The sequence below is a fragment of the Balaenoptera borealis genome, assembly GCF_965194805.1.
Source record: "Balaenoptera borealis genome assembly, chromosome: 6".
Classification (NCBI taxonomy): Eukaryota; Metazoa; Chordata; class Mammalia; order Artiodactyla; family Balaenopteridae; genus Balaenoptera; species Balaenoptera borealis.
Window position 1 is genome coordinate 126,549,621 of NC_138863.1, and position 16,989 is coordinate 126,566,609.

Sequence of the window (16,989 nt, forward strand, 5' to 3'; positions counted from 1 at the left end):
ATGGTATTTTAAAAATATCAATTTATGACTTTTTATTGTTAGTATATGGAAATAAAATTGATTTTTTTTTTGTATATTGCTCTTGAGACCTACAAATGTATTAAGCTCATTTCTTATCTAGTAATTAAAAAAAAATTCCATTGGATTTTCTACAAAGATAATCATGTCATCTGTGAATAGAAATAGTTTTACTTCTTCCTTTCCAATCTAGATGCTTTTTTTTTTTTTTCCCCCATTGTACTGACTTGAACTCCAGTGCAATGTTGATAGAAATAGTGAGAATGAACATCCTTGTCTACTTCCTGATTCAGGGGGAATGTATTCAGTTATTCTCCATTGAATATGATGTTTTTGTAGGTTTTTTGTGTATACCCTTTATCAGGTTGAAGAAGCTCCCTTCTTTCTATTCATGCTTTGCTGAGTGGTTCTTTTTTTTTTTTTTTTTTTTAATCAGGAATGGATATTAGATCATTTCAAATGCATCTATTGAGATGAACATATGGTTTTTCTGTTTCAGTTTATTAATATGGAGATTACATTGGTTGAGTTTTGAATGCTATACCAATCTTGTATTCCTGGGATAAACCCCACTTGGTCATGATATATTATTCTTTTTATATATTGTTGGATTTGATTTACTAAAATTTTGTTAAGAATTTTTACATCTATATTCACAAGGGATATTGAGCTCTAGTTGTATTCTCTTCTAATACCTTTTTTCTGGTTTTATTACATCAGGGTAATGCTGGCTTTATACAATCAATTGGGAAGTACTCCCTTCTCCTCAGTTTTCTGGAATAATTTGTGTAGAACTGGTATTATTTTTTTCCTTGAATTTTGGGCAGAAGTTATTAGTGAATCCATCTGGCCTTGGAGTTTTCTCTGTGGAAAAGCTTTAACTACAATTCTCTTTTCTTAATAGATATAAGGATAAATAAATTATCGATTTCTTTTTGAGTGAGCTTTGGTAGTTTGTTTCTTTCAAGAAATTTGTCCATTTCATCTACATTTTCAAATTTATTGGCTAATTTAGAAAATGGCTTTCTGTAACAAATTACCATGGCTTAAAACAACAGAAATGTGTTGTCTCTCAGTTCTGGAGGCTAGGAGTCCAAAATCAAAGTGTTGGCAGGGTTGGTTCCTTGCAGAGGCTCTGAAGGAGAATCTGTCCCATGCCTCTCTCCTAGCTTATGGCAGTTGCTGGCACGCCTGGGCCTTCCTTGACTTATAAGTGCTTTACTTCAATCTCTTCTTTCCACCTACACATGATGTTCTTCCTGTGTGTTTCTCTGTGTCCAAATTTCCCTTTTCTTATAGGGACACTGGTGATTGGATTTAGGGCCCAATCCAATCCATTATGACCTTATCTTAACTTGATTACATCTGCAAAGACCTTATTTCCAGTAAGGTCACATTGACAAATGTCAGGTAGACAGGACTTTTTGAGAACACTATTCAACCAGCACGTCCTTATCACACTTTTATTATCTGTAGTCTCTATAGAAATGCCTCTTCTCTCACTCAGGATTTTGGTAATTTGCAACTTCTCTTTCTCTCTCTCTTTTTTCTGATAAGTCTGATTAGACATTTAATAACATTATTACTTTTTTTCCAAAGGAAATGGCTTTGGTTTCATAGATTTATTTCTATTGATTTTCTGCTATGTTTTTATCTGATAAGTCTGATTAGACATTTAATAACATTATTACTTTTTTTCCCAAGGAAATGGCTTTGGTTTCATAGATTTATTTCTATTGATTTTCTGCTGTGTTTTTATATTTCTATTATTTCCTCTCTTCTACTTACTTTGGGTTTAATTTTCTCTTGTTTTCTATCAGTTCTATTCTATCAGTTTTACATTCATGTAATTCCAAGCTCTGATATTTGGGGCATAAATGGGTACAATTTTTATGTCCATGTGATGAAATGATGGCTTTATTATTATGAAATAATCATTTTGGCGCAGGGTAATATTTTTTGCTTTGAAATCTACTTTATCTGATCTTAATATAGCCCCTCCAGCTTTCTTTTGCTTAGTGTTAGCAAGGTTTATCTTTTTTCCATGCTTTTATTTTTAATGTATTTTTCTCTCTATTGAAAACGTATTTCTTGTAGGCAGCATATAAGTGGGTACTGCTTTTTCATCTAATCTGCCATTTAATTGTGAATATTTATCCATTTATATTTAATGTGATTATAGATTTTATTGTTTATTATTATTTTTTTATACATCTTCATTGGAGTATAATTGCTTCACAGTGCTGTGTTAGTTTCTGTTGTACAATAATGCGAATCAGCCATATGCATGTATGTATCCCCACATCACCTCCCTCTTGAGCTTCCCTCCCACCCTCCCTGTCCCACCCCTCTAGGTTGTCACAGAGCACCGAGATGATCTCCTTGTGCTATGCAGCTGCTTCCCACTAGCTAATCTATTTTACATTGGGTAGTGTATATATGTTGATGCTTCTCTCACTTTGCCCCTCCCTATCCCATGTCCTCAAGTCCATTTTCTATGTCTGCGTCTTTATTCCTGCACTGCTACTAGGTTCATCAGTACCACTTTTTTTTTTTTTTTTTTTTAGATTCCATATACATGCGTTAGCATACGGTATTTGTTTTTCTCTTTCTGACTTACTTCACTCTGTATGACAGACTCTAGGTCCATCCACCTCACTACAAATAACTCAATTTTGTTTCTTTTTATGGCTGAGTAATATTCAACTGTATATATGTACCACATCTTCTTTATCAATTCGTCTGTCGATGGACATTTAGGTTGGTTCCATATCCTGGCTGTTGTAAATAGTGCTGCAATGAACATTGGGGTACATGTCTCTTTTTGAATTATGGTTTTCTCAGGGTATATGCCCAGTAGTGGGATTGTTGGGTCACATGGTAGTTCTATTTTTAGAAGGAACCTCCCTACTGTTCTCCATAGTGGCTGTATCAATTTACATTCCCACCAAGAGTGCAGGAGGGTTCCCTTTTCACCACACCCTCTCCAGCATTTATTGTTTTTAGATTTTTTGATAATGGCCATTCTGACCGGCATGAGGTGATACCTCATTGTAGTTTTGATTTGCATTTCTCTAATGATTAGTGATGTTGAGCATCTTTTCATGTGCCTCTTGGCCATGCTGTATGTCTTCTTTGGAGAAATGTCTATTTAGGTCTTCAGCTCATTTTTGGATTGGGTTTTTTGTGTTATTGATATTGAGCTGCATGAGCTGCTTGTGTATTTTGGGGATTAATCCTTTGTCAGTTGCTTCATTTGCAAATATTTTCTCCCATTCTGAGGGTTGTCTTTTCATCTTGTTTATGGTTTCCTTTGCTGTGCAAAAGCTTTTAAGTTTAATTAAGTCCCAGTTTTATGCATAAAATCTGCTTAAAATCTACCTGCAGGAGCTACATGGAGAAGTTCAGATTCACATCCTCTTCAATTTGTCCCATCAGAAATATGCTCTTATCTTCCAAAACCCTTGAAACTCTAATTTTGTTACTTGAAAGTCAGAGCATAATTTTTCTATTGAGATTTAAATTTTTCTTTTACCTTTAGTGCAATTAATTTGTCAATGAGTCATGACAAATTCCAGCTAGTGGTTTCACTACATGAGTAAAAATGATCACTTTTGTAAATGTTTTATTTACACACTGTAAATATATTTATCTGCTCACTTCTAGTGCACACAAATAATGCATCATATTTAGGGATGTTGAAAGATCGAATGAGGAATTCCCCGGCAGTCCAGTGGTTGAGACTCTGTGATTCCACCACTGCAGGGTGCACGGGTTTGATCCCTGGTCAGGGAACTAAGATCCCACAAACTGAGCGGCAAAAAAAAAAAAAAAAAAAAAAAAGCATTGGATTTTGAATAGGGCACATTAGCTTTTTGGAATCCAGCCATGTCAACCAAGCTCCCCTTTCCTCTTAACTCCCATTTTGTAAACATTAAATAAGATATGTGAAGTACTAGAAAACACTTAGTAGGTGTTACTAACCCTCACTCACCCACCTCTTCCCATCCTCCCTGGAACTTGTCTATTCTCCCCCGTTTTATGTAGTTTATTCTAACTGAAATAAGCCGTGACCATCAGGGTTATTTCTGAAATATGTTAAAATCCCTTTATGGGGTGAGCATTGGGTAGGTAGATTAACAGTGTCTTGTAGTCAGTTTTTTGGGCTGCATTTTGCCATATGGAGTTGTTTTGCTTCAGGGAATACATTTTTCCTAGTGGTGGATCTGAGTCACCAGCACATTTATGGAGTCATAGCTCCTTAGGGTAGCACAGATCTCAAGGGAGCCAAGAGATGGTACAGCTCTGGCTTCCTGCTAGAGAAAGGGCTGAGTTGGCAGAGCCTGGGGAGGGAAGGCAACTGGAGTGGGGTCACGGCGCTGGTTGTGGGAACGCTGGATTTAGTGTTCCTGTCTCCTGGTTTCTGATGCTGTGCTTTTTCTTATGCTGTGAAGAGTTCCACCCTCGCAGAGAAGTGTTTCACACAAGTGACAGGGATTATTAGAATCATCTGAGTTTCCTCTGGACTGAGACTCAAGTCGTGGGGGACTCAAAATGCTTTTAGCATCATCTCAATTCTGTTGGCAGCAAAGAGGATAAACAGAATCACCCAATTGTGTCCATTCTCTTCTCATGTGAGAGACAAAGCCTGCCAAGTTAAATTATGCCCTTAGTCCCTGCTGCTATGAATTCATAGTTCAATGTCTCCTTTCCCCCTCATTAAAAAAAAAAAAAAAAACCAAAAACAAACCCACATGTTCTCTATTAACAAAAATGTAAAAGCCAGAGAGTTAGAAAGAGGAATTTTAAAATTCCCATAGTCCCTCCTGCCAAAGACTATCACAGTTAACATTTTGGGATACTTTTCCGAATTAAAAAAAAAAAAATCTAGTTATGATTTTATTGCTTTCTGTTTTTTTTTTTACATAGTTGTGATCTTATTCCATATAAAATTTCATATTCTGCAGTTTTTTCTACATTATAACAGAAGTCTTTTCCATAGTTACTATAACTTTATAAAAATAATTTTAGTGGCCGCAGAGTGTCTTATTCAGGCAATTTAGTAAGTTACTTAACTGACTGGACATTTAGCTTTTAATGTAACTGAATTCTAGAACTGAAGTTAATAGAAAAAGGTTTAGTATATTTGATACTGTTTTCAATCTTAATACATGAACATCGTAAAAACATGGACAAAGAGAAAGGCTCAAATCCAAGGGAACAGAAAATAAAAAAGCAAAATTCTTCACCTGGCCTCTTTCAGCACACACTTTGTAGCCCATCACCCTCTTTTAACCACTTATGATTTTTGTGTCTCTGGAAATTTCCTCTCCGACTCTAAATAAGGGTTGTCAAGCATTCTAAACCTTTTCCTAGTAATTTAGTCCAAGTGTTGAGTAACAGCAAAAGTTATGTCCAACTAGCAAAGTACCCTACTAAATTGCCTAGATAAGTATTATGTAGCCACTAAAGTTATTTTTAGAAAGGCTTTCTAATAAACCAAGCATGCTTCTATTCTTGATTTGTCAACTAAAAAGCATATATCTACTCTTCAGTGTTACACTGAGGAATTTACCTCACTTCAAGTATCCTGTACTCACCTTTGCCTCCTCTCATTTTTTAATATTTATACTTATTACATGAGATATACTTGTTATTCTGGTAAATTCAATTGATGGGCTTATACCTCTATTTCTTGGGCCATCCACTCTGGGAGGCTGACTCCTCTCTAACACTTGAGGGAAAAGCTGGCCCCCCTCTGTTTCTTCCCATCTTCTTGTCCTCTGTCCCACTCTCAATTTCTTCAGGTGTACCACTTCTTCACATGCCAGGTTGATAACATTTACATTTTGTTAAGCTTTCAGTGAGGTTGCTCCTGACCTGAGATTGTTTTTGGAGCTGTGGTGACCAGAGTTGCACTAAAATGAAAAATCCAGGAGTCGAAGGACCAATACTGTGCATTTAAAGAGAAGGGGGGGGGCCTAAGCAACCCTGCTCGATGACTGCATCCCCTGAGGTGTGTTTGCCCATCACGATGGGTCCAAGAGCAAGAGGGGTCAGCTGGGCGGGCAGTGGCTGTGTTCCCCGCTGCCCGTCATTCGCAACTCTCACACTGGCTGGAGGAAATGTCGTTCGCACTGGGATAAGGAAAACACGGGCAGCGGCTCCCTTCCGCCTGCCCTCCCTCCCTGCTGGCGCAGAGGGTTCCTCCTTCTCAGGGGCTGTGCACACGGGCTGGGGGCTCCCTCTGAGCTGGCTGCTTCCCCGTCTGGCTGTTGTCCGCCCGGGGGAGAGGCTCAGGGTTTGAGATCCTCAGCATCCTGGTCTGGAGACCAGAAGAATAACGCCTCCCTCTGACAGCGCACATGGGGGATGCGTGTGGGACGTGTCCGGGGTGGAGCCTGGCAAAACGTTGGGGCTCCTTGTGGTGAGCAGAGCCTGCCCTTCGGCCAGCCCTGGCTCCCACCAGGCCACAAGGGCGTCCAAGGTTGCTGTCACTGTTCCAGGCCCTGGGGATACGGCAGTGATCAGAAGAGAGAAGACTCCCTCTCCTTAGGGAGCTGGGAGTCGTTAAAGGGAGGCAGACAAGAAGTGAAATCGATGCCATCAATTGTGTGGAGAAGGTGGTGAGTGTGATGCAGAAAAGCACACAGAGAGGGTCTGGGAAAGCCGGGGTTGGGCGGCCTGGATCCTGCCCTCCCCAGGGCTCCCACCTCCCTGCTTTCCCAGTCCCTCTCTCCTGCATCCGTGCCTCTTCTATTTCCTAATCTTCCCAAGCCCTGCACACGATGCTCCGGGCACTGTCCCGGGGGAGCGATGCTCAGACCGTGGCAGTGAGAGGGAGGGGAGCGATCGCTGAGCCCTTGCTGGGTGCTGCTGGGCAGGGATGGGGGTGGGAGACGAGAGGAGGAATCCTGCACGAAGGTCTTCCGGAGGGTGAAGGCAAACCCCTGGCCTCCAGGAAGGTTCCCCTGTGCGTGGGATGAAAGAGGATGACCCTTTCCTCCCTGCTGGGTGCTGGCCATGGAGAAAGGGTGAGCTGGGGCAGGTCGCCGTGCGGCCGGGGCAGGGGCGCTCGCCACCGTCCAGCCTCTCGGCGTTGCTGGGAAGCTGCCGCCACAGGCAGAGACCGGGTTCCAGGCCTCCCCCGCCACCAGCTTTGTCACTTTAGTCCTCAAATAACCCAGCAAGCCTGGTCGGTGCGGCAGCAAATCCACGTTCCTCCCGTTGCTGTGCCTGGCGCGAGGCTGCTCAGACATTCCGTAGGCGCCGGCTGAAGGTGCCAGGCCCCATGGTGGGACCCCGCGCTGCACGCCCCCTGCACAGAGGCCGGTGGTTATAACTGGCGCCCCTCATTCCTCACCACCACAGAGCAGAGAAGCGTGGGCGCGGGCTTGGAGCACGCCAGGGGAAGATGGGGGGTGGGGACAAGAGGCCACCGGGCAGGGCAGCGTGGTGCCCGCTGGAGGAGCTCAGAGCGGGGCCCAGGCACCCAGGCTGATGGGAATCGGGGTGTTTCCAGGCCAGCTGGGGATGTCTTTTCATTATTCTTTCGCTCAAAATAGAATTATCTTTCGAAATCAATTTTGATAGGCAGCCCAGGCATCTTGCCTGGGCTGTCTGAAGGAGCTGGCTTCCTCGCCTACACATACTTTCTTTTCCTTCCAAAGGAAGGAGGAGGTAACATTCTGCTGGTTTGGAAGAAAGTGGGAGAGGCGGGAGGAAGGCAAGTAGGTGAACTTAGAAGAAGGGACAGGAAAGGGGAGGGGGCAGGGGAAGCTGCCATGAAAGCAAAGGGCCGGCAAGCCCGAGGCCAGCACCTTTGCAGCTGGAGCTGCAGACCCGCGGTGCTGAGCGCTGGCCCACTTCGCCCTACATGCAGGGCCTCCTGGTCTCCAGGGCCGCCCCGGACAGTGAGTCTGTGGACCCCCAGGAGCCCCTGGGCCGCAGCGCACAGCGCAGGCGTCACTGTGAAAACCAGAAGAAAAGTCAATGTGGAAACCAGGGGAAGGGAGCAAAGGGCAGAGAGAGGAAGAGAGTAGAGTGATGGGCGTTCGCTGGGGGAGGGAGGGGTGGTCACGCACAGCACTCGAGGGGCTACAAGCCAGACAGCAGGAGCCCAGGCCTGGATTGCCACCGCCGTGCTCAGTTTCCCCACTTGAGAGGGTGAGCTGGCGTGGACCCTTCCCGCCCTTGCTTGGGTGGTCCAGGCAGCAGAGGCTCTGCACTGCCCCTGTCACCCTCTATGGCTGTGCGCCCTCCCTCTGGAACAAGGACAGATGCAGCCACCTGCCCTCACTGTTCTCCCTGGGGTTGCTCTGCATGAGCCTCCAGGCCAGGGGGGGCTCCTCTCTGCCAGGTGGGCAGCCCGGTGCTAGAGCTTCTCCTTTGTGGAGGTGCCCAGAGTGGACCAAGCCCCCTGCCCCGGCAGGGCCTGGAGCTGGGAAGCACGATGTGGGCAAGTTATTTTACAAAAACAGCAGCGCCACCCTTACTAGGTCTTGAAGCAAAAATGAGGGAAATCCTGCCCTTGTCCCACATCTGGTGAAGAGAGCCCACTAAGTGCTCAGCACAGCGTGCAGTATAGGGTGGACTTCCCAAGGGGAGAGCAGGCGCCCCAGTGACCACAAGCTGCTGTGTGTCCGGGGCCGACAGACATCCCACCCCTGAGTTACGGAGCCCTGAGTAGGGGCTGGGCCGGGGGTTGGCGTGTCTGGAGACACGTCCAACCCCTCGACTGCCTGCTGGCTCTGGCCTCTGGCTCCTACTGCCCGCAGTCAACTGTGCTCAGCAAGAGTCAGCCATGCCTTGCCCTCTGGACACACCAGCCAGCCACTGAGCTCCAACTGCATGGGTCTGGTCCTGGAGAACGGCGGCTTTGGGGGGTGAGCATGACATGGGAGGACAAGGACGGCTCTGCTGGCCAACGGTTGGGCAGAATGAAGCACAGGGGCCTGTGGAGGCAGATAGGAGGGGGTCCAGGTGCTCAGGGCAGAGGTGGACATGAAAGAAATGGGACAGTCATGGGCAAGGGGGACACTGGAACAGCAGGTGCAGAGGCTGGAGGTGAGACAGAGCGAGGCAGAGCGAGGCAGAGCTCCGCGGTTGTAGGGTCTGGGGGGAGGACGGATGGGCTGGCAGGGAAGGTGGGGCTCACATCCCAAAGGCAGGGTGGGCGAGCCCGGGGATCTGCCTCAGCCCCCCGCAAGGGGCGGGCCCGGGGGGAGTGCACCTGGATGGTAGGCTCTCGAGCTTCTCCGCCCCGGCCCAGTCCCCAGGCCACCTTCAGCTCAGAAGAGAGCGTCTGCCCCTTCCCCACCCCCCACGGGGCTCCTCCGTGTGCGTGCATTGAACTGCCTGTCACCATCTGTGCCATCCCCACCCCCCTGGGCTGTGAGTCCCTATGAATCCCCCCTGCGCCTGGCACCGTGGCACCTCTGATGTGTGTGTGCTGAATGGATCTGCACAGCAATCAAAAACTAAAAACTTTAGGGAAAGGTTTCCTAAAGGCAAGAAGGGGCTTCTCGTTTTATCCCCCAATCCACTGTTTTTTTTTTTTTTTAATAAATTTACTTATTTATTTATTTTTTGCTGAGTTGGGTCTTTGTTGCTGCGCACGGGCTTTCTCTAGTTGCAGCGAGTGGGGGCTACTCTTCGTTGCGGTGCACGGGCTCTAGGTGTGCGGGCTTCAATAGCTGAGGCTCGCGGGCTCTAGAGCGCAGGCTCAGTAGTTGTGGCGCACGGGCTTAGTTGCCCCGCGGCATGTATGATCTTCCCGGACGAGGTCTTGAACCCGTGCCCCCTGCATTGGCAGGCAGATTCTTAACCACTGTGCCACCAGAGAAGCCTTGTTTTTATTTTATTTTTTAAATTTAATTAATTTATTTTTAAAAATTTATGTATTTACTTATTTGACTGCGTCGGGCACGTGCAGCACATGGGATCTTCGCTGCGGCACGGGGGCTCTTAGCTGTGGTACACAGGCTTCTCTAGTTGCTGTGCGGGCTTAGTTGCCCCACGACATGTGGGATCTTAGTTCCCCGACCAGAGATCGAACCCGCATCCCCTGCATTGGAAGGCGGATTCTTAACCACTGGACCACCAGGGAAGTCCCAAAGGGGCTTCTTTTTAAGCAAGGAAAATGGAACTTACACAGAATTCTGTCTCCTATCAAAATTTTATTTAAATGACAAGGAAAGGAGCAAAAAGAGTGTAAATTCCCAAGAACAAGAAGAGGCCAGGAAGGACACGATCCTAGGCAAGAGGAGTTTGGCACACTTTGGAAGCCTGCACGTGGATGGAGAAGGGGCAAGTGGCTTTGCAGAACCGAGGAAGCTGAAAGCTGGCCATCTGTTATTGGTACAAAACCCCAGAAAGGCTCTAGAGTTGAAGGAGGGGTTTTGGGGAGGGACTGGAAACGAGAACTGGATGAAAGTTTAAGGAGAGCCACCCCCGTTCGAGGCCGGATACTGGCCCACCTTGACCGGCTCTTGGCCTGGGTCTGCACTGTTCCTACCCGAGAGGGACGGGCTGTGGTTTCTGTGCCCGTGGAGATCTGGGAAGTAAGGCTGAGTGGGGTGAAGTCACCAGAACCTGGTGAAATCTGGGTTGTGGAAGCCAGATCCCTGTCGTCAGGCCCAGGGCAGCCACGGGGAGGTAAGCAAGACCTGGAGGAGAGCGCCCAGGGCTGCCCTGGGGCAGGGACGTTCTGCCCCTGAGAACTGCTTGGGCGCCGAAGCAGCTGTTGGTTAAGGCCTGCACTTTTCCTGGACCGCAGACGGCTTAATCCAGAGGAGTGAGACACGGGCGGGACCATTTACCTTTTACCTCTGCACACAGCTGACTGCCGGAGCGTTTCAGCCGCCCTGGCCTGGCAGCAGCCGCTAAGTTGGTTACGGAAAAGTGCAGCACACTAACGTTCTGGCGGGATTTTCAGGAGAGATGAGCGTTTGCCGAGATTGACTGCGAAGTAAACTCGGCATTCTCTCAGCGTTACCGCGGCCTCGGCCCTCAGACCCAGTCAGTCCGCGGTTCCCGCCAGACAGAACCCGGGTCTGTGTGTGCAGCCATCCCCGCGAAGCAGCATCGCACGTAAGCCGACAAGGTGGGCAACGTGGAGCCGGCGAGAAAAAGCAAGCCGGGCACGTCCTTGAGAACTCACCTGGCCAGCTGCCCGCCTGGGGAGGCTCAGACGCAAATGCGGTTTCACTGTTTCCAAGGCCGGGAGAGCTCAGGGAGTGGGGGAGGGGGGAGCGCCTGCGGTGGCTCCGGGACGAGCTGGCTCCCAGGGTCCAGCGGGGGCTCCCTGCACAGGCCCACGGCCCCCATGGATAGTGTCCGGAGGGAAGGAACAGGATCTCTTAGGTGTTAAGTGGATCAGGGAGAACCACCTCCATCCTTCTAGATGCTCAGGTTGGAAGTCTCGGGCCATCTTGCCCCCTCTCCTCTGATCTCCCATATCTGCAAGTACATCCAGAATCGGACCTCTCTTCCCACCTCCCTCATTCGCCCTGGTGCAAGTGTCCAGCCACCCCGGCCGAGGTGGCCGCCATGGCTGCGCACGTGGCTGTGCTGCTTTCACTCTGTCCCCTGTTGTCTATGCCTGGCACAGCGGCGGGAGGGGCGCTGTTACACCTGAGCCACACCGGGGCCCTCTTCTGCTCCCACCTCCTGAGCGAGACCCGAGGTCCTCAAACACGTGAAGACGGCCCTACCGGCCCTCCCTGCAGCCTGCCCCCAGCCACAGGCCCACCTGACCTTGTGGGTGCCCTGCTCACGGTGTCCCAGAGCCTCTGCCCTGGTGGCCCTCTGCCGCGGACGTCCACACGCTTGCTTCCTTCTTCCTTTGGGTCTCAGGGGGCACCAGGGGCTTTCTGTGTCCCCCGATCTGCGCAGTTGCCCACCCTGCTTGCCCTCCCCATCACCCACCCTGTGTGTTTCTCTCCACTGCACTTGCTATTAGCTGGCCCAGCTTATCTTCATTTGCCTGTTGGCATTTTCGAGTCTCCCCACACGGGAGCGGGAACAGCACATGAGCAAGCACTTGGTTTGTTCAGTCAGCTACTCTGTCCCCGGTGCCTGTACCCCGCATACCCTGGCCACTGTGCAGGCTTCCACACTAGTCCACGTGGCAGCCCTGTGAGGTCGCCTACAGCGTGCAGCTTTGCAGTCAATGCTGCAGGGAGGCCCAGCCACGCGGCCAGAAAGGCCCTCCCCGCCACGTGCCACTCCTGGGTTCTGGTTCCTTGGCCAGGCTTCTTAAGCTCTCTTAGCCTCAGTGTTCTCATCTGTAAAATGGGGCTGACAACACACATCCCTCAGTAATAGCAGTGCTAATGGGTGGCCTCCAAAGTGGGCGGGGCAGTGGGGTCAGCATTCCTTCCTCAGTCCTCAAGGGCCGCTGCCCAGGGGGGTTTCTCTTTTGGATTCTGGAGGAACATTTCCCTGAGCTCTGGGCGCTGGGCTGCTTGACACTCTGCCTTGTAAGTGGCTCTGAACACACCCACCCGTTCACGAATTCAGAGGTGGGTGGACTGTGCAAAATCCATTTCCTACAGGCTCAGAGCTGACCGGTGTTACCTTCCCACTCACAGCTGGCCGGGAAGTGAGAGTGAGGGGCTGGCATCTCCGTCACGTGCCCTGTGGGGCTGGCCGGCTTCTCCACTTGCCACCTGGGTTTGACCAGCGGAGGACCAGGGACCGGTGCTAGGGCCTCCTCCCTCCCCTTTGGCCTGCTGGGGAGCTGGGATCATCCAGGCCCCACTTCCTTCCCGGGGATGGACTGCCTTCCTTGCCCTGCTCAGTGGGGAAGGTCAGGGCCACAGCACTTTTCTCAGGAGTGCCCCCGCACCCCAGGGCATGGAGAGGCTGGCCTTTCGAGAGCCTCTATCCTCCCCACGCCTCACTGCATGTTCAGGCCGTCCTATCTTAGAGGGGACGGTGAGAACAAAATCTCCTGAGCTTCTGCTGACTTAGCTGGCAGGACGGGTCCAGAGTGTCAGCCTGGGAAAAGCCGGGGGGCTCCACGTTCCGCTGTCAGCCCGTGCTGGCTGGGCTCTGCTGCTCCTTAACACGGCACCCTCCACCTGCTGTGTACGTGGTGGGACGCTCCACACCCAGACAGAGCGAGCGTGGCTGGGCGCATCCTCCAAGAGGGGCCGCCCGTCTCCTTTGCTCATCAAGGAAGGGACCCCTGTTCTGTCTGCGGAATGAATGCAGCCCTGGCCTCTGAGCTTGACGGTCTGAGCTTCGTGTAAGTTGTTCTGAAATCATGTGGCTTTGGTAAATGGGGCCTTTTGGCTCCTTTGTCCAGAGCAAGGCGTTATTGATTAGAGTGCCACTGGACTGGAAATCCACTACATGGAAAACGGACGCAGACACTTCCTGTGTCACCTCATTAAACATCCATCTATTGTCGGCCCATGGGCTCTGCTCCTTAGAGCCTTGTGACACCTGACAGCATCTTCCAAAGATTCAGGACATCACAGATATGTTTCAGAAAGACGGGAGAAGTGCTAAAAGGGGCAGGTCCAGGCCAGGGAGCCCTGAGCAGCCCAGGGGAGCAGGGAAGTAGGGAGGGCATGGAATTGGGCTCTAGACCAGGCTTTGTTGGGGCCAAACTCTTAAGGTGCTTTCTCATAGCCTTGCAGCTGGCCACTCTGGTCCTGCGTCTCTCGCTGAGTTCTGGAAGAGGCCGTAGTCAATGAGAGAGACAGAGAAACAGAGGGGCAGGTACTGTGCCACGTGATGGAGGCTGTGATGGAAGATACAGAGTGGAGGGCTGCAAGAGGATGGGGGTCGGGCTGCCTACCCCAGTCTCGGGGAGATCTGGGCGGAGCAGGCCAGGAAGGCTTCCCCGAGGAGTTGACAGCTGAGGGTGAGCTGGAGCATGAGCCTGGGTTAGCCCAGCCCAGAGAGGCAGGCAGCAGCGGCGCAGAGCCCAGACAGAGGGAGGATGGGGGCAAAGCCTGGAAGTGCAATCAGCATGTGTGTGTGTGTGTGTGTGTGTGTGTGTCTGTGTGTGCTCTGGGCAATGAAGAAGGGTGGAATAGGGTTGAGGAGGTGGGAGGAGTCACACAGGGGCGGGAGTAGGGTGTCAATGAGTTTGGACTTTGTACTGCAGACAGAGGGGGGCATTGTGGGGGTTCAAGCTGGGCGTGATGAGGTCAGATTTGAATCTGACACAGGGAGGGGTGTGTGAAAACCCAGAAGGAGGCTGTGGCGGCCATCTCAGCCAGATGGGGTGAGGTCCTTGACTGGACACTGAAGACAGTCAGTGTTCTTTGCAGCAGCCTTGGGAATAGAGGACACCAGAAGTGTCCCAGCGGAGCCCTCCTGGGGCAATCCTCTCCGGTGGGGCCCGGTGGGGCTGGGTAGGGCGGCCAGAGGCTCTGGGACTGTCAGCTCAGAGCATTCCCATGCTGCTGCAAGCCTGGCAGGCAAAGTGCTTAAATATTTATTACAAACATAAATTGACTTTGGAGAACTAAATTCTCAAAAAGGAAAATGAAAGGGGAGGGAAGGTGGGACCTCTGAATCCCAATCTGTAGCGCCGGCCTCTGCATATTTCATTAACTCCTCAGAGTGCTGAGGGACCAGATTTTCAGGATGTGAGGATGTCTGGCTATTCACACTCTGATGCTCCTTGTGGCAGCAGCTCATTATTCTGGGGCTGTGTGAGGAAGGTCAGATGCAAAGATGCTTGAAAAAGGAAGAGTGAATGAAATCATAATGGGCAGGGGAGGACTTTTGCTGAGCTGCTGAAGGAATAATAGATACGAGAAACTAGCTGAGAATCGAAATGAACATCCGGAAAAGGTAATGGGGTTTTTGGAAAGAGCACTGGCTGTGGCCTCAGCCAGATCTTCATCTTTTTACTACTCTGAGAACTTGAGAAAATGTCTTAATGTCTCTGGACTCGTGAAGTACAAGTAATATGATCTACAATCACCATCGCTATCATCATTATTACCATCATTATCGTCATTACTTTTATATTCATCATCCATCATCATCACTACCAACGTATCATCATTACCATCGCTATCCATCATTATCACTGTCATCACCACCGCCACCATCATCATCACCATCATTATCATCACCATCATCACCATTACCATTATTACCACCACCAACATTGTCGTCATTACCACTGCCATCATCGTGACCATCACCATCATCGTCACCCCATTAGCACCACAATAATCATTACATCATCACTATCTTCCCCACCACCATCATCACTGTCATTATCACAATTCCCATTATCGTTATCATCATTACTCCCATTACCATCCCCGTCACCATTACCTTCATTATCATCATCACTGTCACCTTCATCATCATGACCAGCACCCTCACCATCACCACTATCATTATCACCTTCACCATCATTATCACTGTCATCACCACCACCACCATCATCATCACCATCATTATCATCACTATCATCACCATTACCATTATTACCACCACCAACATTGTCGTCATTACCACTGTCATCATCGTGACCATCACCATCATCGTCACCCCATTATCACCACAATCATCATTACATCATCACTATCTTCCCCATCACCATCATCACTGTCATTATCACAATTCCCATTATCATTATCATCATTACTACCATTACCATCCCCGTCACCATTGCCATCATTATCATCATCACTGTCACCTTCATCATCATGACCAGCACCCTCACCATCACCACTACCATTATCACCATCACCATCATCATCACTATGATTATCCATGATTATCGCCATCATCTTTATTACAATTTTCAACATTTTGACCAGTTACTGTGTGCCCCACACATGAGCTGATCTATTTCTCAACACAACCGTATCACTATAGACTGTTGTCTACATGTCCCATTGCACAGGTTAGGAGACTGAGGTGTAATAAATTAGGCTTAAGTTGACCAAGAGCCGGTAAGTGGCAGAGTGGTTCTGCCTGACAGCATAGGCGTCTCCTGGGTTGAGTGTTGCTGTGAGCATTAACTATGGTGATGTTTGTACATTGCTGGTGAGAAGTAGGTCCCATCACCTGGGGCTTCTTGTTGCATGTGTCTTTGTTGGTGAAGAGCAGTTGTGCCATGGCCTGGTCCAGGGGTGGTAGGTCAGATTTTGCCCTGGTAAGCATAAACAAAATCCAAAGACATTTTGGGGATCCTCCTATGTGCTGAGCAATGTGCCAGGAAACGCTGGGCCCTGTGACCTTTGGGACAAGCACCAAGACGCATGTCTGCAGCCTGGCCAAAATGATGCTTAACCTGTGCGAGGGGCAAGCACTGGAGGGGCCTGGCGACACCCTCTGCCTGCTGGCCAGTGCACCACTGCCCAGTGCCTGCTGTGGCACCTCCCAAAGTCAGAGATGGAGAGAGAAGAGCTTGGTCAGAGACCGCAGTGGTGCTGGCAGAGGCAAAGACCTGGTGCCTCCTTCTCAGGTGCCCGGATCCATCCGCAGAAATGGCTTGAATTGGAGAACTGGTCTTTGACATTTTGAGAGCAACTGACTAATGAATTTGAATAAATTTAGATTACTTTAATAAAGCACACTCTACAGAATGCATTTTAAGGGCAGAAGGAAGAAGCGAAGGGCCCTGCAATTATTCCAGCCCACTGCATAATTTATTTCATGCACTGTAGTGTCACCTTAGACATCACAGGAGTCATCTACCATGCTTTTGGCACGGTAGGGGAAAGGGGCAGAAAAGGGAGACTTTTTTCTTATTGGCTTAGTCTTATCTACCTTATTAAAGGATCTAAATTTATTTTCAAAACCCATCAGAGTCTTACCATCCAAAGATGAACCTTTTGTTAATAATTTGTAAGTGTATCCTTTGTCTTCTTTTCCTCTTAATATTTTTATTAAGAAAAATAAAGGGAACAAAAAGAAGCAATTTAAGGTTAAGAAGTGTCTGGGGGAAGGAGAAGCCCTCAGGGGACCTGAGGGCAGCGTGAT